We start from the raw sequence: 27481 nt of genomic DNA, 5'->3' as shown, positions 1-27481 counted from the left end.
TCCTAATATGTTGAACACAAGTCAGAAAACAGTTTTAAACACATAATGGCTCAGTAATGTTGGCTTATGTATTACATAGGAATTACATAGCTATCTGTTTTCTTTAACTTACTTCTGAGGTTGACAAGCCATTTGATAGAAGAGTGTTTCCATAAAATGCATTAGCACTTGGTGGCTAGGAGCTCAATCCAGGGCTAGACTTCTCCAGTGAATGGCCTTCGGCAAGTACTTCATCTCTCTGACCTGTTCCCCCTCATTGAGCTTCTGTCAAGGTAAATACAACAATATATGTAAAACCCTTGGAAGAGAGCCTGGCATATTCTAAGTGTTTAAAAGTAATATCTATTATTACACCTACAATTGTACTTAAGATTTATGCAGCTCTTTATTATGATTTTTCTCCATGCTTCTTATTATCCTCTTTTTTTCAATCTCCTCTCCCCATAGGTAAGAAAGCTCAATCCCTGAATCTTATGCTTGTTAGCTGTCAAGCCATGGGGATATGCATGACAAAAATAAATGCTGCCTGGTCCTGCACTATCCTATTGATCAGGTGTGGATGAGACCATTGTGATCCATAGTTTTTTTTTTTTTTTTAGACCATTTTGATAGAGTTTCCACTGGCTGATATTGACAAATACATTGCGAGGTTTTTATTCCTAGTCCATCTTAGTTTGGAAGCTCCACCAGAGCAACGTGCAAGCCTCCACTGAGGGCTGTGGCTGCAAATCAGGTACACTGGCTGGGAATTGAACCTGGGTCTCCCGCATGGAAGGCGAGAATTCTACCACTGAACCACTACTGCCTCCTAGAATGCACAGCAGGACCCCGTAGATGCTTGCTGAGTAAATGTTACAGTTCAGCCCCTCACATATTCTCCTGTTAGTTTCTACCTGTTTTCAGCTTTTTTCGTTTAGCTGATCTTTTCACTTAAAGATTTTGAAAATCTTGTGTTTGCATATCAATCTTCTTTTTGAAGGGCATTTATAAGTTACATGCCAGAGGAATTTAGCAAATATGCACACTTTATGAATATTACTGCTTGAAATTCTGAGTCTAATTACATCAGCATATTTTTATACTCTTCTGTCACATTATTCATTCTATAGAGGGAGAGGAGAACTAATTTTCAAAGTTTAGACTCCATTTAGAAATTATGGATTTGGCTTTTTTTGATCAATCCTAAACTAATTGATTCATGTGGACATTTATCTTTAGTAAATTTTACTTTCAATTAATTTTAAACGATTTTATTTTGAGAAATTTTTAGACATTAAAGAACTTTTTTGAAAAAAATTGAACATTAAAACCCATCAAAACCCTATGTACTGGCTGTGACTATAAGTCTGCATGATTGCTTTAAAGAGAGAATACTTAATGAAGCACATTTTGGGTTTAGAACGAACTCCTAATGCCAACGGAGTTTGATCCCTGACAGATGCACTTGTGGCGGGATTTGCCAACTCTGATTTAAAAACATCTCATCCTCAAAGAAGTAATCAGCTCTTCATTTCAGAACTGATTTGGGTCCACTGGAGAGAAGACGCTGACCTTCTCTCTGCAATCCGATTCTACGTAGCTGCTGCAAAGGAAAGCAAATCATTTTCCCCCGTCATGATTTGTTGTGCAATAAATACAGTCCTTGTGTTTTGTCGCAGCCTATGTTTGATCTTATAATGATCTATGGATAAATCTGTTGTTAATAAAAATGTTTGACTATTGATTGTTTTCTTAAACATTCTGCATCAATCAAACTCATAAATCATTTTTCTTTCACTACTTAAATTCAAAAGATGAAGTAATTATTTTGTTTTTTTTTTTTTTTTCCATATAATACTTTCTCTGGTTACGGAGGCACCTCGGACAAAATAAAGACTTTTTTTGCCACTAGTGCTACACTAAATGTCCCTTTTTCCTCCCTACACTCATCCCTTTCCATTCTTTTTACTGCCTGTTTCATTTGGTTACTTCACTCAATAGGCCTGGAGGAGATTTTGAAATAAGAATTAGTAAATTACACATAAATAAATAAATTTAAAGGGATTTCATAGATTTGTGGAAGTGAAAGATTTTTACACACCTCACACATAAGTTCCCTATTTCCAGAAAAGCCTAGCCCAGAAGGGTAGACTTAAATTTTCTGAAGAATTTCATCATTCCCATACTCTGTGGGTAACTGGTTGCTTGTTTGTTTTTTAATAGTACATGGAGTTATTGGAAACCCTGGTGGTATAGTGGTTAAGTGCTACACCTACTAATCAAAAGGTCACAGTTTGAATCCACCAGGCGCTTCTTGGAAGCCCTGTGAGGCAGTTCTACTCTGCCCTGTGGTGTCGTTATGACTCGACAGCAATGAGTTTGGTTTTTAATGGTGGTAAGAGTTATTGGTAACTTTCTTATTGTATGCTTTTTTTTAAAAAAAAAATAAAGCTACTCACTGTTTTAATACTATTCACCTTAACTGAGCTTTTCAAAAAGATCACCGACTATTCATGAGCATCATAAAGATACAGTTTGTTGAAATAAGTGCTCATTTGGGAGAAAACAAAAATGTTCCTACAGAATATTGCCTTGGAGCCCATTATTCACATCTCAATATATTTCTCAGTTGAAGTTGAGGACCACAGCAAATTCAGTAGTGTCAAGCTACAAAGTATTGTCAGTTCTAGTTTATCCATGTCCTCCTGTGTGCATAAGTGTGTATACATGTTAAAAAGAAAAGATTATAGCTGTTTATTATTTATATAGGTTGATTGAGATTTTTTAATGTAATTTTGTTCGGTTTTTATTGTATCATGGCCAATGTTTAGTATTTGTCATAGGCTTTAATTACCAGACCAAATCAAAAAATATATGTTAATCAGGATTTATCTGGAAAATACTGGGATGTATTCACTGTGCTCATTGGACTATAACCCTCGGAGGTATGGGCTTTACCTTATTCACCACTGTTCCTAATCATTAGCACAGTGCCTGGAACATAGAAAGTATTCCACATTTGTTTCTTAAATGTATGGACAGATGGATTCAGTAGGGCTATAAGAGTTTACATACACACTTGCAGCCTATGGGTGAATGTATACATACATACATAAACCAAAGCAAACCCTTTGCCACTGAGTCAATTCTGACTCATAGCAGCCCTGTAATACAGAGTCGAACTGCCCCACAGGGTTTTTCCAAGGAGTGGCCTGGTGGATTCGAACTGCTGACCTTTTGGTTAGCAGCCAAGCTCTTAATCACTGCACCACCAAGGCTACACACACACACACACACACACACAAACACACCCTGTGAAACCTATTTGCAATTGTGCACTACAGATTTGTTAGTAAACACAATTAAGCCCGCGTTGCATAGTGGTTAGAGCTCAGTTGCTAACCTAAAGGCTAGCAGTTGGAATCCACCAGGCAGTCCTTGGAAACCCTATGGGGCAGTTCTACTCTGTCTTATAGGGTTGCTATTAGTTGGAATCGAGTTGACAGCAACAGGTTTGATTTTTTTCTTTTTTTTTTTTATCTTGTTTACTGGTTAATCTGCCCCTGTCATAGGGTTTTCATTAGCTGGGTGGTACATTCTGCAGGCCACGACAACTTCCTCCACTGTTAAGGTGTACACATACTACACTCACACTTGGCTGATGAGAGCATTAACTTAATTTCCTGATCACTACAGACATTGAGTTTGAAATCCCTGATATAAATGCATGAAAGGATAACTGACAACACAGCAGTTTAACAGGCTAAACTATTGAATGGAAGATTTGACCAACGGGAATTTATTTCAGATATTATAGACAAAAGAGTAGTTGCGGAAAGACTTTGATAGAGTGAAATGGGTTGGGTTGGCACAGAATTGCATATGGAAGAATTTTCAGGCATGGGAAATGACGTAAAGTAAAAAAAGGGTATGAAAATTTGGACACAGGCTATTCATTCTTACAGAGGGGATGCATATTCACTGAGAGATGTCAAGGAAACCAGAATATTCACCTGGAGTCAGACTTGGCAAGTCCATAATTGTCAGCCTTGGGAAAGGGAATTTAATACCTCAAGTATTGGATAAGCTATAATTTTTTTAAAAAAAATAAGTTGATTGTGAAAAAATTAAGATATCACATGGATTACTCTTGTGGAGATTCAGCAATTTAAAAAAATGAGAGAAATATGGTGGTTGTGCAAAAAAAAAAAAAGATTGATCAATTGAGCCATCTTTTTTTCTTGTATTTAATTCATAATTAACATGGTATCAATTTCTGTATTTTTCTTATAAGTGAAGTGTCTTAGAAGCCCTAATACCATGTCCTGAGAACATTATTATATTTGCAGTCTAAATAACAAAAAAAACAACAAAAAAAGATATGTGTATATATTGATCTCTTTCCCTAAACACATCAGTATTTAAAGTTACTGCAAATTTTACAAGTTAGTTCTAATTGTAGATTTTTTTTTTTTTTCCTGCAGCAATACTTTGGAAGTAAACTAACACAACACAAACATAACACTAAGGTGAGGTTTTTTTTTTTTTTTTTTTTTTTTTTAACTTGCATATAGGATAAAATGATTGCCACATTGAGTTCCTATTTGATTTTCCACATTAAAAAAAAAAATGATGCCACTCATTTTAATGCTACTCTTCTTTAAGAGGAAACCCTGCTGTTACAGTGGTTAAGAGCTAAGGCTGCTAACCAAAAGGTTGGCACTTTGAACCCATCAGGCGCTCCTTGGAAACCCTATGGGGCAGTAAAATTATATTCCATTGCTCTTTGGCCGTAGTGGTTAACCAAAGTGTCGGCAATTGGAATCCACCAGGTACTCCTTGGAAGCTCTATGGGGCAGTTCTGCTCTGTCCTATAGGGTCTCTATGAGTCAGAATCGACTCGATCGATGGCAATGCGCTATTTACGGTTATGGTGAACAAAAACAGTGGGTGGTCAAATAGCACTAAATGTGTTTACCCTGGAGATCTTTATAAACAGGTCTATTCTGCTTCCAGGGCAAGTACCACAAGTAGGTAATATCATCATTGTGTTATTGTAAAACTTGTGAGGGAAAAGCACTTAGAAATGCACTGCTATCTCAGACTGGTATCTTTTCAGTATGTTTGCCAACCACGCCATCCCTTGTGAGGTATTTTTGTAAGCGCTGTGCTAATTTTGTTTTATAGCAACATGTAAAAAAAATTGGTACAGAGACACTTATGAAAATTCCTCACAGGGAGTCAGGGAGAGGGTGCGGTTGGCAAACAAGTAGAAGGCATGGCGTGCTATTTGCATAAAAATTTGGTACTCAGTGCACATTTCATTTAAGGTGCATTATAATGGTCTATGTTTTTTTGTTTGTTTGTTTTAATCTTTCTGTTGAGGTCTGAACACAATGTTCTGTGCTAAGGTTTGTATTTGCTAAGCTTTAAAATGCCCTTCCTTGAGTCATAACATTAACATCCTACCTCATCCTATTATCATATCTTCATCCTCCCTTTTTCCAGGCCTTTCCTAAGTTAATCTTTTAATCTTCTTTTTTTAATTTGCTACCATCTGCAATTTTCTATAATTCCAAAATAAGTCTAAGTAGGCAACATTATTCAGATAAATTTGATTAAAAGGAAAGAACGAAACAAATTTACTTATTTAAGTAAAGTATTCCATACTGCTTATTTTAAATCATATTAACTCCATGAGAGAGCAAGTAAATATAAATTAATCAATGTCAAATTTTAATAGCAAACATTAAAGCATTCAAACAGGAAATATTTACAAAGTTAAAAAAAACTAGAATAACATGCTTTAGACCTATGCATTACATAATCTGTTAATCTACTTTGAAATGGTAATTTTGTAGCATAGAGCCTTAATAATATCCAGAAAAAAACTCCTTATATAATACAAGCTAAGAAAACTTTGCGAAAGTGCAGTTTTATTTCGTTGCCAGAAAATAGATAATGTGGGTTTTCTCTACTAGAGTTTATTTTAGAAGATACTGGAGATTTATCATGTAAATGTGTTTAACAAAGCTTTCACATTAAGGACCCTGGCAGAGAATTAGAAATCTATTAGAAAAATTATACATTACTACCCTAAATTTAAAAACTCTATCAGGCTTAAAATCCAATTTTTATCTATGCCAATAAACCACTGTCTTTTTTAAAAATCTGATCAGTTGTTAAAATGTATCCAATCAAATGTTTACTCAAAGGCATGAAAAGGAAAGAAACAGTAACATGGTTACTTTTTAAAACCTTAAAAGTGAGTTCATAGGGCACTCTGATAACATAATGGATTCCTTTTTTAATGTATTTAATGAAAGTGGTCTTGAATTTACTGGAATCAGCTTGAGGGAATGTCTATGAAAGTAAAGCCAATTTGATTTATTCAATAAAAGTCCATTCAAATTGGAGGGATATATTTGCTAAAGGAAACAACTTAAAGGTATATATTAAAATAAATAACAAGTAAAAGATTTTTTAAAAGATATAATTCCTTCAATAACATGTTTCTGACCTCTGTACACACTTTTTTGAAAAATTGTGAGTGTTTTACAATACTGCTTTAATGTGTATCAATGTATCCATAATGTAGAAAATTTTAAAAGCCTACTGATCATTTAGGTTTTTAAAATCAGTCATTTCATTTTGCTCTTTTAACTTTTTGTAGAAGGATAATAGTTTTTGTTTTCTAATTTTGCTTAAGCGGCCTTAATTTCTTCATTGTATTTCCCTCTTAAAAATAAATGTCAAAGGCCTTCCAGGAAAGTGTTTCCAAATTAAAAGTCTAAGGTTTGAACGGTAAGTTGCTATCCCTAACTTTTTTAAGCACAATTCCCTGTAGTTTAGCAAAAGAATTAATGCCATTTAGGAAAAGAGAGAGGCATTTAGATGGGAGTGTCTTTGTGTTTTCTTTCTACAAGTGGAAAGGTGTAAAAGGTTAAGAGTTATCAGCTCTAAAGTACCCATAGTAAATAAAGAAGTTTTTATAGGGATTTTCTCTTAGTTTACCTTTGAAAGACTTGCTGTATAGCTGTCAGCAAAGATATCACACAGGTCCTGAAAGGGTAAATGAAAAGGACAAAGGAGGAAAATTACAAGAAGGGAAAACAAGATAGACTACTATAAGAAACAGGAAAAAAAAAAAAAAAAAGAAAAGAAAACAGGCCAAAAGGACAAAGAATAATAAAAGAAAGAAGAAAAATACATAATACACTGTACAGAAAATAAATAAAAGAATGGGCCACTAAGAAAAAGAGATGAGGCCCAAAGGGGGGGGGAGGTGACAAAGAGCGAAAACAATAGCAATGAAAGAAAGGCTGAGAGCAAAAGGGTGAGGTGAGTAAGAAGTGAGATTTGTATACAGTGTTTATAAAAGGGGGCCAGAAGGGTATCTAGATTAAAACAGTAAGATTAACAAAGCTAGAGGAAGCTACGGCAGAATGTAGTTTGGAAAATACATGTGAAAATAGTTGAAAGGAAGTCATTAGAAAAGGGCTGGCAAGCTATAGCCCATAGGATAAATCTTGCCACGGAGCTAAGTTTGCTTTTTACGTTTTTAAAGGATTGTTGAAAGAAAGAAAGGAAGGAGAGAAGGAGGGAGGGAGGAAGGAAGGAAGGAAGGAAGGAAGGAAGGAAGGGAGGGAGGGAGGGAGGGAGGGAGGGAGGGAGGAAGGAAGGAAAAGAAAATAGAGAAAAATATGCAGGCAACAGAAACCTTGTGTTCTTTGCAAAAGCCTGACATATTTACTATTTAGCTCTTAATTGAAAAAAGTTTGCCAAACACCTGGACTAAAGACTAGCAGAAAGGAAATGGTGTTGGAAGTGAAATATCAGAAACAAGCAAATTCATAGGGATGGAAAGGAGATTAGATGTTACTGTGGGCTGGGGTGTGATGGGGTAGTGTTATTAATGGATATACAGATTTGGTTTGTGTGATAAACAAAAGTTTTGAAAATAGATGATGGTGATGGTTGTACAACATTTTGGATACAATTAATTCCACTGTAACTTAAAATGGTTAAAATGGCAAATTTTATGATATATATATGTATTTTACCACAATAAAATAAAATAAATTTTAATCAGTGAGGCAGTAAGGGTTTCATGACATTATCTCAGTTTATGGACACTCAGATAGTGATTATATGTCTGCGTTTCAACCTATTTTTGTATTTTTGGAGAATATTAAACTGCATCAGTTTGTCAAAGTAATAGGTCTTTGAAAAGGGGGTAAAAAATTCAACCATACCAAAAATCCCTTTGCCATAGAGTTGATTTCCACCCATAGCAACCCTATAGGACAGAGTAGAACTGCCCGAAAGGGTTTCTAAGGTCATAATCTTTACAAAAGCAGGCTATCACATCTGTTCCCACAAAGCAGCTGGTAGATATAAGCTGCTGAGCTTTCTGTTAGCAGCTGAGCAGTTAACCACTGTGCCACCAGGGGTCCTTTTATGCATACCATACAGAGTGAAAAATAAGTTATATTTGTGACCAACACCCTGTCCAAAAACTTCAATTAGAGAAACACAGGTGCTTATAGAACTGAGCATTTTAATAAAATCAGTAAATCTGGGCATTACTGAGGAGTTTTTTTCTTTGGCTAGCATTCCAACCTTTAGTTTTTAATTTTTTAAATCTAAATCTATATGGACACATCATCAGGAAAGAGCAATCACTAGAAAAGGACATCATGTTTGGTAGAGGGTCAGCAAAAACAAGGGAAATCCTCCATGAGGTAGATTGACACAGTAGCCCAACAAAGGATTCAGACATTATGAAGAAAGCACAAGTGTGGGAAACATTTCTTTTTGTTATTAATAAGGTCATGCATCTGTCAGTTTGTTGTACTGTAGTGGCTTGCATGTTGCTGTGATGCTGGAAGTTATGCAACGTGCATTTCAAATACCAACAGGGACACCCAGAGTGGACAGGTTTCAGCAGAGCTTCCAGATGAAGGCAGACTAGGGAGAAGGACCTGGCAATCTTCTGAAGGCCTTATGAATAGCAGTGGAACATTGTCTGATACAGTGACGGAAGATGAGCCCCTCAGGTTGGAAGGCACTCAAAAGGTGACTGGAGAAGAGCTACCTCTCAAAGTAGAGTGAGCCTTAATGACGTGGATGGAGTCAAGTTTTCAGGACTATCATTTGCTGATGTGACACGACTCAAAATAAGAACAAACAGCTGCAACACATCAATTAATAATAGGAATGTGGAATGTATGAAGTATGAATCTAGGAAAATTGCAAGTCATCAAAAATAAAATGAAACCCATAAACATCTATATCCATTTTTATTCTTTTAGTGAAGTCTTTTGATGAGCTAAAATGGACTGGTATTGGCCATTTGGAATCAGAGAGTTGTATGATCTACTACACCAGGAATGACAAATTGAAGAGGAGTGACATCAAGAAGAACATTTCAAGATGTATCCTGAAGTACAACTCTGTCAGTGATATGATAATATCCATACACTTTCAAGGGAGATCAGTTAATACAGCTATTACTCACGTTTATGCACCAACCACTAAGGTTGAAGAAATTGAAGATTTTTACAAATTTATGCAGTCTGAAATTGATCAAACATCCAAACAAGGCTCGTTGAGAATTACTGGTGATGGGAAACAAAGAAGGAACAGGAGTTGGAAAATATGGTCTTAATGATAGAAATGATGCTGGAGATTGCATGATAGAATTTTGCAAGACCAATGACTTCTTCATTGCAGATAACTTTTCTCAGCAACATAAAGGGCGACTATACACGTAGCCACCAAGTTATTTCCATTTTTTTTGCTATTGTTAACAGTGCTGCGATGACCATACGTGTGTATATCTATTCGTGTGACAGCTCCCTAGCCACCAAGTTATTTCCATTTTTTTGCTATTGTTAACAGTGCTGCAATGACCATATGTGTGTATATCTATTCGTGTGACAGCTCCTATTTCTCTAAGACGTATTCATAGGAGTGGGACTGCTAGATTTTACGATACTTCTATTTCTAGTTTTTGAAGGAAGTGCCAGATCAATTCCCAAAGTGGTCGTTCCATTTTACATTCCCACCAGCAGTGCATAAGTGCTCTAGTCTCTCCACAACCTCTCCAGCATTTACTGTTTTGTGTTTTTCGGATTAATTCCAGACATGTTGGGGTGAGGTGGGATCCCACTGTAGTTTTGATTTGCGTTTCTCTAAGGCTAATAATGATCGTGAGCATTTCCTCATGTATTTGTTAGTTGCCTGAATCACTCCTTTGGTGAAGTCTGTTCATATCTTTTGCCCATTTTTTAAATTGGATTATTTGTCTTTTTGTTGAGTTGTTCTAATTTCTTCTGGGTTTTAGAGATTAGACCCTTATTGGATATGTCATAGCCAAAATTTTTTTTTGTAGTCTCTAGGTTCTCTTTTTATTCTTTTAGTGAAGTCTTTTGATGAGCTTAAGTGTTTGATTTTTAGGAGCTCCCAGTTACCTAGTTTCTCTTCTGGTGTTTGTGTTTTGTTAGTTAGGGTTTGTATTCTGTATTAGTCCTCCTAGAGTTGTTCCTATTTTTTCTTCCAAGGTCTTTATCATTTTAGATTTTATATGTAGTTGTTCTATATGGTCTACTTGTCCCTCCATGATATCGGCTTTAGGCTAACTACATTATATGGATAAATCGGGTTAAAATATGTAATACTTTCCCAAAAGAAATTCCAGTTTTCTGAGGTACTAGAATGAGAGTTGAGTTTCAAACACAAATATCAACCTAATCGCTGGCTTTACACACCCTGACAAATGAGATCCTTGCACCCTGTTATCAATTCTTGTAAAGCTTCTCTTTGATCTGAGTGAATATGCTCATCATAAATATGGATTTTGTGTGTTTCATAAATATTCAATATTATGTGGAATATATCACAATACTTAGACTCAATTTCACACATAAAAGGGGAGCGAACAACTTTGGAATGACAAAAGATTGCAATGAGTTTGTTATGTTTTCTTAAAATAGAAAAATAGATTATAGGCACTATTTTACAGAAAAAGGTGCTACTGAAATTTGAGTAGTTCAAATTGCCTGTGTTGAAACAAGTACAAACAATGATAGTAACACACATACTGGTACACATGCCAGGTGACTTTTCAAGAAAAAAATGGTAAGAGGAAAATGAGTAAATCTTTCCTCTGGACAGTTGAGGAGGCTGCTCTTTTCGTTTTGCAAACAGAAGTTTTCTCTTGCAAAAATCGTGTAACATCATGGGATTTATATATTTAAATACATCATTAATAAAAATAGTAGAGGCATTACAAGGCACATATATAATGTAGTTTCAACTTACGTTAGTAAAAAATGGAATTTTTATCAATGTCACATCATTGTACGCACCAGAAACTTTTATGTCCAATGGGAGAAGTGAAAATATAGTTGACACAGAGCAAAATAAAGGCAAGAAAAATACTGTAGATTACTAAAATCCTAAACACTGGTTCTACCACTTAGGAGCTCACAGTGTAACCAGAAAAAAAAAAAAAACAAAAAACCAGAGGGTACTGAGAAATAGAACAAAGTAGGCAAATGTTGTCCCCTGCAAGGATGACCAAGGTCTACTGCCATCACTTATAACAGGATTATCATGCTTTTAAAGAACCCACTGCTGATGAGTCAATTCTGATTAAAAGTGACACTACTGGACAGAGTAGAACTGCTCCTAAGGTTTCCAAGGCTATAATCTTTAGAGAAGCCGACTGCCACATCTTTCTCCCACAGAGTGGCCGATGGGTTTGAACCGTAGGCCTTTTGGTTAGCAGCTGAGTGCTTTAACCACTGCTCCACCAGGGCTGCTTAGGAGAGAGGAAGTTTAGGTGATTTTCTCAGCTACTAGAATATTTCAGGCTTGACTCTTTCTTGGAACCAACGAAAAAATAATTTGGGTTGTCTATTTTTTATGTGGGGGGATGGGGCTGATTAGGTATAGAACAATTAGTCCAAGTGATTTTATATGTAAATTTTTAAGCTCTTCCTATGATGCAAATATTTGCCAGAGGTGGGTAATCTTAGTTTCCCTGAAATGGATTTGCATAATTGGCATAGTGAACAGGGTTAAATAAAGAGAACCCTGACAACTCACACCTCAAAACTCTCTAGCCTCTCTTTATTTCTTGGGGTCCTGTTGGCGCAGTGGTTTAAGCATTTGGTTCTAACCAAAGGGTTGGCAGTTTGAATCCACCAGCCATTCCTTAGAAACCTTATGGGGCAGTTCTACTCTGTCCTATAGGTTCACTATGAGTGGGACTTCATGGCAGTTTTTTCTTTTGGTTTCTTCATTTAACTGTAAAGTGACGTATTTTTTACTGTTTATTACGTTATTGGAGATGTTACATTGTTTTCTAAAAATTTCTTTGGTTCCCTGAAAGAAGAATTTATAAAAACTTGTCCTTTCTCCGAATATCCAGTGTTTTCAATTATCTGATTTACTCTTTCACAGATAGACACATAAATACACAGATATATACATATATAAATGTGTATGTCCCCCACATGTCTGTCAGTTTGTTGTACTGTGGGGGCTTGCATCTTGCTGTGATGCTGGAAGCTATGCTACCACTATTCAGATGCCAGCAGGGACACCCATGGCAGACAGGCTTCAGCTGAGCTTCCAGACTAAGACAGACTAAGAAGAAGGACCCGGCAGTCTACTTCTGAAAAGCATTAGCCAGTGAAAACCTTATGAATAGCAGCAGAACTTTGATATTGTGCCAGAAGATGAGTCTCCAGGTTGGAAGGCACTCAAAAGGTGACTGGGAAAGAAGAGCTGCTTCCTCAAAGTAGAGTCAACCTTAATGTGGATGGAGTCAAGATTTTGGGACCTTCATTTGCTGGTGTGACATGACTCAAAATGAGAAGAAACAGGTGCAAACATCAATTAATAATAGGACTGTGGAATGTACGAAGTATGAATCTAGGAAAATTGGAAATCATCAAAAATGAAATGGAACACATAAACATCGATATCGTAGGCATTAGTAAGTTGAAATGGACTGGTTGGTCATTTTGAATCAGACAATCATGGTCTACCATGCCGAGAATGACAACTTGAAGAGGAATGGTGTTGCATTCGTCATCAAAAAAACATTTCAAGATCTATCCTGAAGTACAATACTGTCAGTGACAGGATAATATCCATATGCCTACAAGGAAGATCAGTTAATACGATTATTATTCAAAGTTACACACCAACCACTAAGGCCAAAGATAAAGAAATTGAAGGTTTTTACCAGCTTCTGCAGTCTGAAATTGATCAAACATGCAATCAGGATACACTGATAATTATTGGTGATTGGAAAACAAAAGGTGGAAAAAAAGAAGATTCAGTAATTGGAAAACATGGCATTGGTGATAGAAACGATGCTGGAAAGCCCACAATAGAATTTTGCAAGACCAACAACTTCTTCATTGCAAATACCTTTTTCACTGACATAAACAGCGGCTATACACATGGACCTTTCCAGGTCGAATACACAGGAATCAAATCAACTACATCTGTGGAAAGAGACAATGGAAAAGCTCAATATCATCAGTTAGAACAAAGCCAGGGGCCAACTGTGGAACAGACCATCAATTGCTCACACACAAGTTCAAATTAAAACTAAAGAAAATTAGAACAAGCCCACAAGAGCCAAAGTATGACCCTGAGTATATCCCACCTGAAGAGACCACCTCAAGAATAGATATGATGCTTTGTACACTGATGACCGAAGACCAGGCAAGTTGGGGAATGACATCAAGGACATCATACATGAAGAAAGCAAGAGGTCATTAAAAAGAAAGAAAAGACCAAAAGACTCTGAAACTTGCTCTTGAACGATGATCAGCTAAAGCAAAAAAAAGAAATGATGAAGTAAAAGATCTGAACAGAAGATTTCAAAGGGCAGCTCCAGAAGTCAAAGTAAAGTGTGTTATAATTACATGTGCAAAAAGCTGGAGATAGAAAACCAAAAGGGAAGAACACACTCAGCATTTCTCAAGCTGAAAGAACTGAAGAAAAAATTCAAACCTCAAGTTCCAATAGTGAAGATTCTATGGGGAAAATATTAAACGATCCAGGAAGCATCAAAAGAAGATGGAAGGTTACAGAGTCATTGTACCAAAAACAATTGGTTGACATTCAGCCATTTCGAGAGGTGGCATATGATCAGGAACCGATGGTACTGAAAGAAGAAGTCCAAGCTACATTAAAGGCATTGGTGAAAAACAAGGCTTCAGGAATTGATGGAATATTAATTGAGATGTTTCAACAAACGGATGCAGCGCTGGAAGTGCTCACTCTTCTATGTCAAGAAATATGGAAGACAGCTATCTGGCCAACTGAGTGGAAGAGATCCATATTTACGCCTATTCCAAAGAAAGGTGATCCAACCGAATGTGGAAATCATCAAACAATATCTTTAATATCACACTCAAGCAAAATTTTGCTAAAGACCGCTCAAAAGCGGCTGCAGCAGTATATCGACAGGGAAATGCCAGAAATTCAGTCCAGATTCAGAAGAGGACATAGAACCAAGGATATCATTACTGAGGTCAGATGGATCCTGGCTGAAACAGAGAATACCATAAGGATGTTTACCTGTGTTTTATTAACTATTCAAAGGCATTTGACTGTGTGGATCATAACAAATTATGGATAACATTAAGAAGAATGGGAATTCCAGAACACTTAATTGTGCTCATGAGGAACCTTTGCGTAGATCCAAAGGCAGTTGTTCAGACAGTACAAGGGGATACTGCTTGATTTTTAAAGTCAGGAAATGTGTGCATCAGGGTTGTATCCTTTCAACATACCTATTCAGTCTGTATGCTAAGCAAATAATCCAAGAAGCTGGAGTACATGAAGAAGAACGGGACATCAGGATCGGGGGAAGACTCATCAACAACCTGTGTTATGCAGATGGTATAACCTTGCTTGCTGAAAGTGAAGAGGACTGGAAGCGCTTACTGATGAAGATCAAAGACCACAGCCTTCAGCATGGATTACACCTCAACACAAAGAAAGAAAACAAAAATCCTCACAACTGGACCAACAAGCAACATCATGATGAATGGAGAAAAGATTGAAGTTGTCAAGGATTTCATTTTACTTGGATCCACAATCAATACCCATGGAAGCAGCAGTCAAGAAATCAAAAGACGCATTGCACTGGGCAAATCTGCTGCAAAGGACCTCTTTAAAGTGTTGAAAAGCAAAAATGTCACCATGAGGACTAAGGTGTGCTTGACCCAAGCCATGGGATTTTCAGTTGCATCATATTCATGCAAAAGCTGGAGAGTGAATGGGGAGGACTGAAGAAGAATCGATGCCTTTGAATTGTGGTTTTGGCAAAGAATATTGAATATACCACGGACTGCCAGAAAAATGAACATATCTGTCTTGGAAATCCAACAAGAATGCTCCTTAGAAGCAAGGAAGGAGAGACTGCGTTTTAAATACTTTTATACATTGTCAGGAAGGAGCAGTCCCTGGAGAGGGACATCATGCTTGGTAGAGTAGAAGGTCAGTGGAGGAGAGCAAGACCCTTAATGAGATGGATTGACACAGTGGCTGCAACAACGTGCTCAAACATAACAATGATTGTGAGGATGACACAGGACCGAACAGTGTTTCATTCTGTGGTACCATAAAACACATTGCCGTTGAATCAATTCCAATTCATAAAAAAAAAAAAAACCTATCTAGGACAGAGTAGAGCTGCCCCATAGAGTTTCCAAGGAGCGCCTAGTGGATTTGAACTGCTGGCCTTTTGGTTAGCATCTGTAGCGCTTAAACATTACACTATCAGGGTTTACTTAGGGTCTCTATTAGTCGGAACCAACTGGACGGCACCTAACAGCAACAACTTCCAGTCAGTTGGCCGTGTAGCTTTGTTTCAAATTTCTTGTCATAGAGAAGTGCGCACTTTCAGAATTGCATCCATTTGTTGAAACATCTCAATTGATAGTCAATTCCTGGAGCCTTGTTTTTCACCAGTGCCTTCAGCACAGCTTGGACTTCTTCCTTCAGTACCTTTGGTTCCTGATCATACGCCACCCCCTGAAATGGTTGAATGTTGACCAATTCTTTTTGGTGTAGTGACCCTGTATTCCTTCCATCTTCTTTTAATGCTTCCCACGTTGTGTAATATTTTTCCCTTATAATCCTTCAGTATTACAACTCAAGGCTTGAATTTTTTCTTCAGTTCTTTTCAGCTTGAGAAATGCTGAGTGTGTTCTTACCTTTTAGTTTTCTGTTTCCAGCTCTTTGCACAATTCAGTATAATACTTTGTCTTCTCAAGCTGTACACTGAAATCTTCTGTTCAGCTTTTTTACTTCATCATTTCTTCATTTTGCTTTAGCTACTTGACCTTCAAGAGCAAGTTTCAGAGTCTCTTCTGACATCCATTTTAGTCCTTTTCTTTCTTGTCTGTCTTTTTAACAACCTCTTGCTTTCTTCAGGTATGATGTCCTTGATGTCAATCCACCTAATTCAGTTTAATATGAATTAGTGTTCACCCATTTCAGGGTACTGGGCTTAATCTGTGTTTCGAGTTTGTATATGGTGCACCAGCTCTCCAGGGACCGGGTGAATAAAAACTGGTCCCAAATCACAACTGTCTTTTATTCTTGGTCTCTTCAGAGACACCCCAGGTTGCCCATTCTAAGTATTTGTCTGCATGCTCTGAGGTGTCAGAAATATGCCCTTCTCTTTTCATTGCCATGCTGAAGTGCTAAGGGATCCTGAGGTTGGTTAGAGACCACCGGCCCAGGTGCTATGTAGCTCTTTATGGTCTGTTGCTGTAGGGCCACATTGGGCCAGGGATTGTCTATAAGATTCATTGCCTTCCCATGTTCAACCCAGGAAGCAAAACACGAGCATTTGCTCTTCGTGTAACCTCAGCCTTCTCTGAAAATTCCACAGTGCCTACCAGGTGCTGCCCTAGAGGGGATGGATTAGGTGCAACAGTCCTTCTCAAGGACTCATCAATTTATAAACCAAGACCAAAAAACCTGTTGCCATTGAGTTGATTCTGACTCATAGCTACCCTATAGGCAAAGTAGAACTGTCCCAGAGGATTTCCAAGGAGATGCTGGTGGATTTGAACTGCTAACCTCTTGGTTAGCAACCAAGCTCTTAACCCCTGCAATATCAGGGCTCCCTTATTTCCCCTCTTAATTCTCCTTTAGGACTCTTAATTCCCCTCCAACTCTCCTTCCATCTTCTAGCATTGTTAAGAAGTTTAGAGACACTGGAGATGAGGGAGAGAAACTACCCTAGCTGATCATCATGCTCTTATAATGCCCCAAATCCATCAAGGCTACAAAAAAAAACATAAATACTGGGAAAAATTTCTAGAGGATTTCTCAAAGTCTATTTTCCCCTTCTTCCATAGTAAAATTTTGGATGGAATATATGGCTGCCAAGGTACGGTATCATTCATCAGCTCTCTGTAAAGCTTGTGGAGACTGACTATTAGCCTGTAACTATGTTCTCACCAATGGAATGTTCATAAAAGTGATGTATGCAAGTCATGCATTACTTGCTTCAAAAGAAATTTCTTAGTCCCTATTTTCTGAAGTCTAGAGCACAGATAGGGTGCCAATCCAGCTTCAATCATACAGAGAAGAACTGAATTCCAGGAAATGGTGGAACAACTAGATGGAAGGAACCTGAGTCCCTGTGTCCACATGTACCATCCTGATTGGACCAGTCAGGCTATTACAAGAGAAAGAAATAAACCTCTATTTTATTTAAACTATTGTCTTTTGGTATCTCTTATTAACGTAGTTAGTCTTGAATGTAGCCATTCATATATGAACCTTTGTTTTTATCACCCTTTTCTAAGGTAACTAGATACTTTTATCATTAACTAATGGACTTCTTCATGCCTACTAATCTTATTAGCTATGAATTGTACTTTTTCTGATATTTTATAACCACTTCTGTTTTTCATTAATGCTTCAATGATACTTTTTTTTTTACAGATTTTACTTTCTACGTACTCATGTTTTTTTAAATTAGTTTGTTTTAGACGACAGATAGTTGAGTCATGTTTTCCTTATCCACTTTGCCAATCTTTGTCTTTTAATTGTTATATTTATACCATTTACATTTAAAGTAGTTATAGATATGTTAGGAGTTACATCTGTCGTTTTGTTTTCTATTTGTTCTCTCCATTTTTGTTTTTCTGATTTTTTTTCTTAACCTTCCTGTGGATTACTTAAACAATACTTTACAGTTCCATTTTGATTTATGTGTAATGTTTTTGAGTGTATTTCTTTATACAGTTTTCTTAGTCATTGCCTTATGTATTACCCTATACATATGTTACTTGCCATAGCCTACTGGTTTCAATGTTTTACCACTTCAAGAAAGTGTAGAAACTGTACGTTCATGGACATGCCTTTCTGCTCCCATCATTTAAACTTAATTATCTTAAGTATTTTACTGACATATGTTCAACACCAGATTGTGTTATAACTTTTGTTTAAATCATGCAGTATGAATAAAGAAATTCATGAGAAGAGTCTATTTTTTTTTAACTTTTATTTTTACTAATTCCATTTTTCTTCCTTTCTTTCTGAAGACCGTACCTAGTCTTCTTATGTTATCGTATGCTTTATATTTGGAGAATTTCTTTTAGCCATTTTTTAAGGATATGTTTGTTTAAGAAACCCTGGTGGCATAGTGGTTAAGTGCTACGGCTGCTAACCAAAGGGTCGGCAGTTCGAATTCGCCAGGCACTCCTAGGAGACTCTATGGGGCAGTTCTAATCTGTCTTATAGGGTCGCTATGAGTTGGAATCGACTTGACAGCACTGGGTTTTTTTTTTTATGTTTGTTGGCAACACATTCTCTTATTTTTATTTCACCTGAGACTATCTTGATTTCCCCTTCAGTCCTGAAGGATATTTTCACTGTATAGAGAATTCAAGGTTGACAGTTCTTACTTTTTAGTGCTTAAAAAATGTACCACTTTCTTCTGTCCTCCATGGTTTCAGAAGAGAAATAGATTATCATTCAAACTGGTGTTCCTTTGTAGATAATGTCGTGTTTCAAAATTTTTTTTTCTTTGCCTTTAGTTTTCAGACATTTAATTATGTGTCTTGGTGTGGGTTTCTTTGAGGATATCTTATTTGGTGTTTGCTCAGTTTCTCAAATCAGTAGACTTATGTCTTTCACCATTTGGGGAAGTTTTCAGGCATTATTTCTCCAAATATTTTTTTAGACCCACACTTTTTCTCTTTTCTTTCTGAAATTCTGATGATGCAAATGTTAGATCTTTTGGCATTAGCCTACAGATCCTTTTTTAATTTTTCCACATCTATTTTCTGTCTATTGTTGAGATTGAGCAAATTCTATTGTTCTGTCTTCAAGCTCACAGATTCTATCCTCTATCATTCTCTCTACTATTGAGTGTATCCAGTGAATCTTTATTTTGGAAATTATATTTTTCAGTTCTATAGCTTCCATCTGGGTATTTTTAGAACTTCTATCTTTTTATTGAGATTTTTACTTGTTTTGAGAGAATTCATAATTTACTGTTGAAGCATTTTTAAACTGCTTTGAAATCCTTGTGAGATAATTCCAATATCTTATTAGTTCCAGCATTGGCCTCAGCTGATTATCTTTTTCTCTTCAAATGATCATTTGACTGGTTCTAGAAATAACAATTGATTTAAATAAAAAATTATCTTGGACATTCTATTTATTATAGTATGAGATTCTTTATCTTATTTAAATCTTCTATTTTAACAAGCATTCATCTCGCTTAAGTTTAGTGTGTGTGTGTTCTTGCCTAGTTTTGTGAGCTTTAGTTCCAATAGTAGTTCAGTTTTCCAAACCCTTGCAGTGTTACTCTGGTTGGCTTCATTCTTTTGGCACTGCTGTGGTTCCTGTTCAATCCCTGCTAGTGGTGTCTGTGGGAGTTGTGGGATAAAGGACTTGGTTTGGCATTTTTTCTCTGGTTTTTGAAAATAGCCCTTGGAATTCGCCAGCAATCAAAGGCCCTTTGTTTTATAAAATAACCAGGCAACACATAAACATATGTAAATGAGTAGGGGCTACATAGACCCCAGCCTGGTAACAGATCTCAGGAAGGGAGAGGGACATGCTGTAGTCAATCATGCATATTCACTGATGAATGCATTCATTTGCATTGAGCCCCAGTGACTGTGGGATCCTGGACCTTGGAGCTTCCTCTCTTTGGGGACTTCCTGGAGTGCAAAGACATCTATGTGGAGGAGAGCATGGGACATCCCTAGGGACAATGGAAGCCTATGCTCTCTACCTGACCTTGCCAGATGTGTCTCTTCACTTGTATACTTTCTGGCTATAATAAGTGGATAATTGTACATACAGGTAGTTTCTGTGAGTTTTGTGAGTCATTCTAGTGAATTATCAAACTCACAGGTGGCAGAGAGAGAAAATGCTATGTGGTCTAAGAGATGGAGAAGTGAAAAAGCAAGTATGAGTTATCTTCACACATTTGGGAATTAGCCTTATGTCAGTTATTATTTATGAAGAGGGCAAAGGTTTTTTGGGGGCCACCTCCTGTTTCTGGACAGTCTTGGAGTGGAGACTGTAGCCATTAGGTCTGTGTCTCCTTATTTACATGAATGGCAGCCAGGGACTTGCATGGTGTGAAGGTTAATTTCATGTATCATCTTTTCTATGATATGGCACCCAGTTATTTGTTCAAACACTAGCCTAGATGTTGTTATGAAGTATTTAAACTCGTTGCCACCAAGTCAATTCTGACTCTATAGAACAGAGTAGAACTGCCCCATAAGGTTTCCAAGGAGTAGCTGGTACATTTGAACTGCTGACCTTTTGGTTAGCAGCTGTAGCACTTAACCACTGTGCCATCAGAGTGTATGTGTATAGATACGTACATATACATACATATATATGTATATATATATATATATATATATATACATATATATGTATATGGAAGCCCTGAGGGTGTAGTGGTTAAGTGCTACGGCTGCTAACCAAAGGGTCAGCAGTTCAAATCTGCCAGGTGCTCCTTGGAAACTCTATAGGACAGTTCTACTCTGTCCTATAGGGTCGCTGTGAGTCAGAATTGAGTCCATGGCACTGGGTTTTTATATATGTGTATATAAATATATTTGTTTTTGTCGTTTCTGCTTCTCTAGGGAAACCTGACTAAGATACCAACTTCATGGCTGTTACTGCTATGAGTAGTTCAAAGTGCCTGCCAGTGCCCTGGTTTGGCAGCAGGGCGTGGGACAAGCTAAGTGCTTTGTGTCTACAGGCATTGTCAGCAGACAGCATTACCCATCAGCCTGGGTTGTGGAGTGGGTGTTGGGGCTCTCCAGTAGGTCTCTGTTGGGTATCCTATCTCATGGTTCTTAGGCCAGAGAGAGAAGACTTTTCCTGGGTTCTTTCATCTATTCCTGTTGGTGGTTCCAGATTGCTCAGCACCCAGTCTAGAGGCATATAAAGATTATAAAGAAATCCAAGGGATCTTGCCATACTATTGACCCTAAATTACTGAGGTCTGCAGTCAGTCTGGAAACACTGGTGACATAGTGTTTAAGAGTTACAGCTGTTAACCAAAATGTCCGCAGTTCGAATCTACCAGGTGCTCCTTGGAAGCCCTATGGGACGGTTCTACTCTGTCCTGTAGGGTCCCTGTGAGTTGGAATCAACTCGACTGCAATGGGTTTGGTTTTTGGTTTTGGCAGTCAGTCTATCTTATTATTTCCAGCTTCAGAGCCCTTTTATCATTATCTGCTAAACAATTTTCAGAGTAAAGTTGTGTTTACAGTGAAAGAACAAAAAAATGCCATCTTATTCTGGAACCAAAGCTTTCTATCTTTTAATTTGTTTAACAAAAGGAAAATTTCTGGGGATTAAATTGATAAAAATAATGGGGAATTGGGAATCCCATACGATTATACCCTTTGGCCTTAAACTTGGGTTACATTTAAAGTTGAATTAAGCCAAATTCTAATAGCAAAAGTACCCAGCTAATGACTAGCTGATGGGTTTGTGGGCATTTTCAGAAAAGGTACACTCCACCTTTTAATCTCCTAGGTGATTTAATCCATCTAAAACATAGTTTTTAAACTGGGGTTGATTAAAGCCCTAAAGGGACATGTGGCAACATCTGGAGATATTTTTCATTGTCATACCTTGGGTAAGTGCTACTGGCTGCTAGTGTATAGGGACCGGGTGCTCCTAAACATATTACAATGCACAGGGAAACCCCTTATAATATAGGATTAAAGAGGCTGCTGCCATCAAGTCAATTCTGACTCATAGCGACCTTATAAGACAGAGTAGAAGTGCCCCATAGAATTTCCAAGGAGCAGCTGGTGGATTTAAACTGCTGATCTTCTGGTTAGCAGCTGTAGCTCTTAGCTGATGTGACACCAGGGCTCCCCAGCCCAAAATGCTGATAGTCCTAGGTGGAGAAATCCTGCTCCAATATGGTATGAAATGAATACATTAATAAATTTATGATTTCCGTAATCCAGTACTTGTTATTCTAGCTGTTCGTTTTGGAATAATTGCAAACCTTGAGTGTTAGGTATGTTTATATGGATCAGATTTGTGATAGTGTCCCCAGCAAAAATCTAAGAGAAAGAAATCCTTCTTCATGGCATTTTACAAGTGCCATTTTGGTTGCAATCAAAGTTCACAAGCGCTCTGCCTGGCTACAACTGCTATTTTATTATGTAAAGAAGGTTATTACTGAAATGAAAGTAAGAAAATATTACAGGCAGATAAAATGCATTTGAATGGATGAGAGTTCACTGATGTTTGCTTTTAATGTATGGCACTGATTAAGGAGCATTCTAACATCTCAGTAATGATAGCATTAGGCACTGCCACCTCCTAACTTTAAATTAAAGTAATTGAAGAGTACAAAGCAGATGGAAGTGCCGTGAGGCTATGGTTCAGTGATAACCAGCCATCTTACAGACTTTTCCCTTAAATTTAATAGAAGTCCTTTCAGCCTTTAAGAAATTAAAGTGCCAAAAAATAAGAAAAGAAAGCTTATCTTGAAGAAATTGTAATGAAAATTTCCTAACTATAAGATCTGTTACCAACATACATGTCCTCATAATGAAAATAAATTAGCTTTGGGCGTTTATGATTTTGTTACTTTGTTGAATAACACTTAAATGTTTTAGACTTCGTGCAAAGTTCGCTTTACAGCCATTTACCTTAATAAGATTTGCTGTTCATATCAGGGAGAGTATAAAAGATGCATCATTTCTATAAAAAAATCTGACAATTTTATATTTAAATAAATGATAAACATTTACTTCCTTTAAAAATCCCTCTAGAAGAATTATATATTTTTCTCTCAAGAAAGTATTAATTAACTTAGTAGACTCAGTGGAAAGCCTGTCTTATCTTTTAGGGCAAAACACTTAATTTTTTTATGCCTCAGTTTCCTTACTGGCTGTAATGGTTAAGGCTGTGTGTCAATTTGGCTGGGCCATCTTTCTCAGACTGGCAGTCAAGATGTAGTTTGGCAGTCATATGATGATGTGATCACTTCTACGATGAAATTTGATATAATGTGATTACTTTCATGATGGGATCGGCTGTGAGTAGCGAATAAGTTGCAAGGGAGTTTCTTAGGCATTTGGCCTGCATCAAATATAAGTGGACATTCTGGCAAGGCTTATGGGCCTTTGCTCACTCTGAATCCTATAGCTGGCTCCTGTTCATCTGACTTCTGGTTCTTGGGACTTGAGCTAGCAGCTTATCTGCCGTCTTGCCTGCCAATCTTGGGATTCATCAATCTTCACAGCCTGTGAACAAGAGCCCTGCTCTCTGTCCTGCTGATCTTGGGTTAGCCAGCCCTGTGAATCAGAAGAAGCCTCTATCCTGACCCATGGACTTGGGACTTTCCAGCCTCTACAACCTTGTGAGCCATTTCCATGATATAAATCTTTATCTATATATGTTTATATGCTATACTGGTTTTGCTTCTCTAGAGAGCCCAGCCTAAGATACTAGCTAAATAAAAGTAATGGCAACCAACTATCTCCTGGGGCCATTTAAAAAGCACTAACTAGAGGGGTCTCTACTCACCAGGAGCAAAACAATAAGGTAACCAAATCTCAGAGAAGTAAGTTTATAGGAGCCACAACCTCATCTACCCTGAGACCAGAAGAACTAGTTGGTACCCAGCTACCACTACTGAACATTCTGACCAGGGTCACAATAGTTGGTCCCAGGTAGAATGGGAGAAAAATAAGGGGCAGAACCCAGTCCCGCCCACTCCCCCCCCCCCGCCAAAAAAAGCCAGACACACTGGAACAGCAGAGAACAGAGGACTCCCCCAGGCTATCACACTGAGACACTCTTTGAACCTAAAACTGAACCTATCTCTTGAGATCATCTTTTAGTGAAATAACACAGTGGCAGACATTATAAAGGCTATGACCTGTAAGATCGGTGCCCTACTTAAAAGCCATCAGTATGAGACCAAAAGTTCAAAAATTACTCGAAAACGAAGATTAGAAGATAAGGGAACAGGGAAACTGGAGTACCAGAAAGGGAACAAACAGGACACAATTAAGGAGAATGCTGAAACATTGTGATAAGTGTAACTAATGTCACTCGACAATTTGTGTGGAAATTGTCAAATGGGAGCTTAAACTTTCTGTGTAAGTTTTCACCAAAAACTCAGTAAAACATTATTTTTTTTTTAAATGTAACCAATGTCACTGAATAGTATGTATTTCCAAAGTTTTTTTTTTTTTTTTTCCACTGCCATTGAATAGATTCTGACTCATAGCAACCCTATAGGACAGAGTAGAACTGCCCCATAGAGTTTCCAAGGAGCGCCTGGCGAATTCGAACTGCCCACCTTTTGGTTAGCAGCCATAGCACTTAACCACTCCGCCACCAGGGTTTCCTAATAATATGTATACAAATTGTTAATTGATAACCTACTTTGCCGTGTAAGCTTTCACCAAAAACATAACAAAACATTATTTAAAAAAAAAAAAAAAAGGCATAAAACATTTTGAACAGCACAGATTTCCATATAGCCTCTTATTTGGTGATAGGAAAGCTAATAAGGAAGTTAGGATTGTGTGAGCGCTGAGCTAATTCAGCTTAAATTTCTGACTGGAAGATGCAGAGAAGAAGGTTTGCTCACTGGGTATTGTTAAGGGCTAGCCTGGCTAAGCACACAGACACAAGAGCTCACTGTGGCCCACCACTGCTAAATAATTACTTATGCTTGCTCTGTAAATCAGCCTCTAGTACCCACACCTCCACCACTAAAAAACCCTATTGCCATGGAGACAATTCTGACTCATAGTAGAGCTACCCCATAGCACTTCCAGGGAGCGGTTGATGGATTCGAACTGCCAACTTTTTGGTTAGCAGTCCACCACTAAAAGCAACTCTAAATAAACATAAAATCAAGGTAAAAATTTTATGTAACTTGAAAACAATGCCTCATGTAGTCATTTGTTAAACTATATTGCCACACCTCGGCTTCCCCCATATAGACATTCTAGAACTCCACTGGTCCTCTAGTAACACGACAGCTGTGTCTAATTGAGTGGATGGAGTCCTGAATGGTGCAAATGGCTCACTCACTCTGCTCTAACTGAAAGGCTGGAGGTTCAAGTCCATCCGCAGGCAACTTAGAAGAAAGCCCTGGCCATCTATTTCCAGAAGATCATAGCCATTGAAAACCCTACTGTCTTAGTCACCTAGTGCTGCTGTAACAGAAGTACCACACGTGGATGGTTTTAACAAACAGAAATTTATTCTTTCACAGTTTAGGCAGGCTAGGAGTCCAAATTCAGAGTACCAGCCTCAGGGGAAGGCTTTCTCTCTCTCTTGGCTCTGGGGGAAGGTCCTTGTCATCAATCTTCCCTTGGGTCTAGGATTTTCCCAGGTCAGGGACCCCAGGTTCAAAGGACACACTCCACTCTTGGCTATTCTTGCTTGGAGGTAATGAGGTCCCAATCTCTCTGCTTGATTCTCTCTTTATCTCTCATAAGATAAAGATGATATAAGGTATACCCCAGGGAAGCTCCCCTTACATTAAATCAGGACCGTGACCTGAGTAGGGGTGTTGCATCCCAGTCTAATCCTCTTTAACATAACCTAATTTTGCCTCATTAACCACAGGCAGAGATTAGGATTTATAACACATAGGAAAATTAGATCACAAAATGGAGGACAGCCACACAATACTAGGAGTCATGGCCTAGTCAAGTTGACACACATTTTGGGGGGACACGATTCAATTCATAACACCTATGGAGCACGGTTCTACTCTGACACACATGGGATCACCATGAGCCCAAGTTGACTCCACTTCAACTGGTTCTCCTGGTTAATTAAATGGGTACACAGTACTTGTATGGTTATTAGTATGTCCTTTGTCAATTGGCATGTCCACTGACTGATCTATGTCACTTTCCCTTCAGGAGTTTGATGGCACACAGCACCACATCCATGCTTATGTTGGGGGGCAGAGGGTTGAAGATATGGGAGTTCTCCCTCTAGCTTCACTCCAGCCTCGAATTCCACCTGCATTACCTTTGCTGATGAGCATTTAAAGCATCTTGATCTTTGTCATTCCCTCATCCCAGCCCACTCCACCCCACCAAGAACAGAAGGGTGGCAAGTCCGTTATATAGCCCCCAGAGCTGCCTTTTCTTTGGACGGAAAATGATTTTGTTATTGACTGTGATCAAAAGATTTACGGAAATTCACACTGAGAGATCGAATCATTTTTGTTCTTACGTGGCTGAAGGACAAAGCTTATGACTGTTGTTTAAAATTCTGCTGTATCAAATTACATACCAATCTGTTTGCTACAAAAGAATTTGTTCTTCAGTTAATGGCCCATATGGTGACAGATCCCGATAAAAACGAGGGGCTAAACTGGTATTCACATGTTTTACCTTAATACCCATTATGCTGCTCTTTAGGTATTCCTGTGGGCAGCCTAAAAATATAAATACCCTCACAAATAAAATCATCCCAGCCCTGATGGATCCATTCATCCCAGGCTCAGTGTGAAGCACTGCACTGAGTGTGGAAAAAATTCCCAAAACCAGGGAAAGGAAACGAGCTTTATAATAAAAATACTGTTTTTGAGGCCAGAATAGTTGCATTAAGTATGCAACCAGTGCTACTTGGCTTGAATTACCTCAGCCTCTGCATATGAAGAGGCTTATTAAATAGTTCCGTCCCTGTATATTTAAAGAAAGAGAGTTTTATTCATTTGATTAAACCACTTTGATTGTGTAGGATTGCATATAATAACCCTACCCTTTCCACTTCTCTCCCTTCCCTCCTCCTTCTCCCCTTCCCCAGCAAGGCATCAGGAGGAAAACTAGTATTATCTCAGTTAGACAATTTTGCCAAAGTAAATACATGACGTTTCAAGAGGGTTAAAAAAAAAATAGAGAGAGAAAGGAGTCAGTATAAAATTGCCAATAGCTACCTGACAGAAGTTCCT

At 37.7% G+C, this 27481-nt stretch overlaps 1 long non-coding RNA gene across 1 annotated transcript; it reads right to left on the bottom strand.

The window, feature by feature from the left end:
- On the bottom strand, positions 1-27481 carry LOC135228283 (uncharacterized). The gene is made up of 3 exons (XR_010318678.1): positions 27467-27481; positions 6994-7041; positions 1-264 (listed from the first exon to the last, which is right to left on the bottom strand). It is a non-coding gene; the product is annotated as an uncharacterized LOC135228283 (long non-coding RNA).

Source organism: Loxodonta africana, chromosome 20 (genome assembly GCF_030014295.1).
Source record: "Loxodonta africana isolate mLoxAfr1 chromosome 20, mLoxAfr1.hap2, whole genome shotgun sequence".
Lineage (NCBI taxonomy): Eukaryota > Metazoa > Chordata > Mammalia > Proboscidea > Elephantidae > Loxodonta > Loxodonta africana.
Note: the sequence above shows the minus strand (reverse complement) of the source record. Positions and strands in the feature narration are given on the sequence as shown.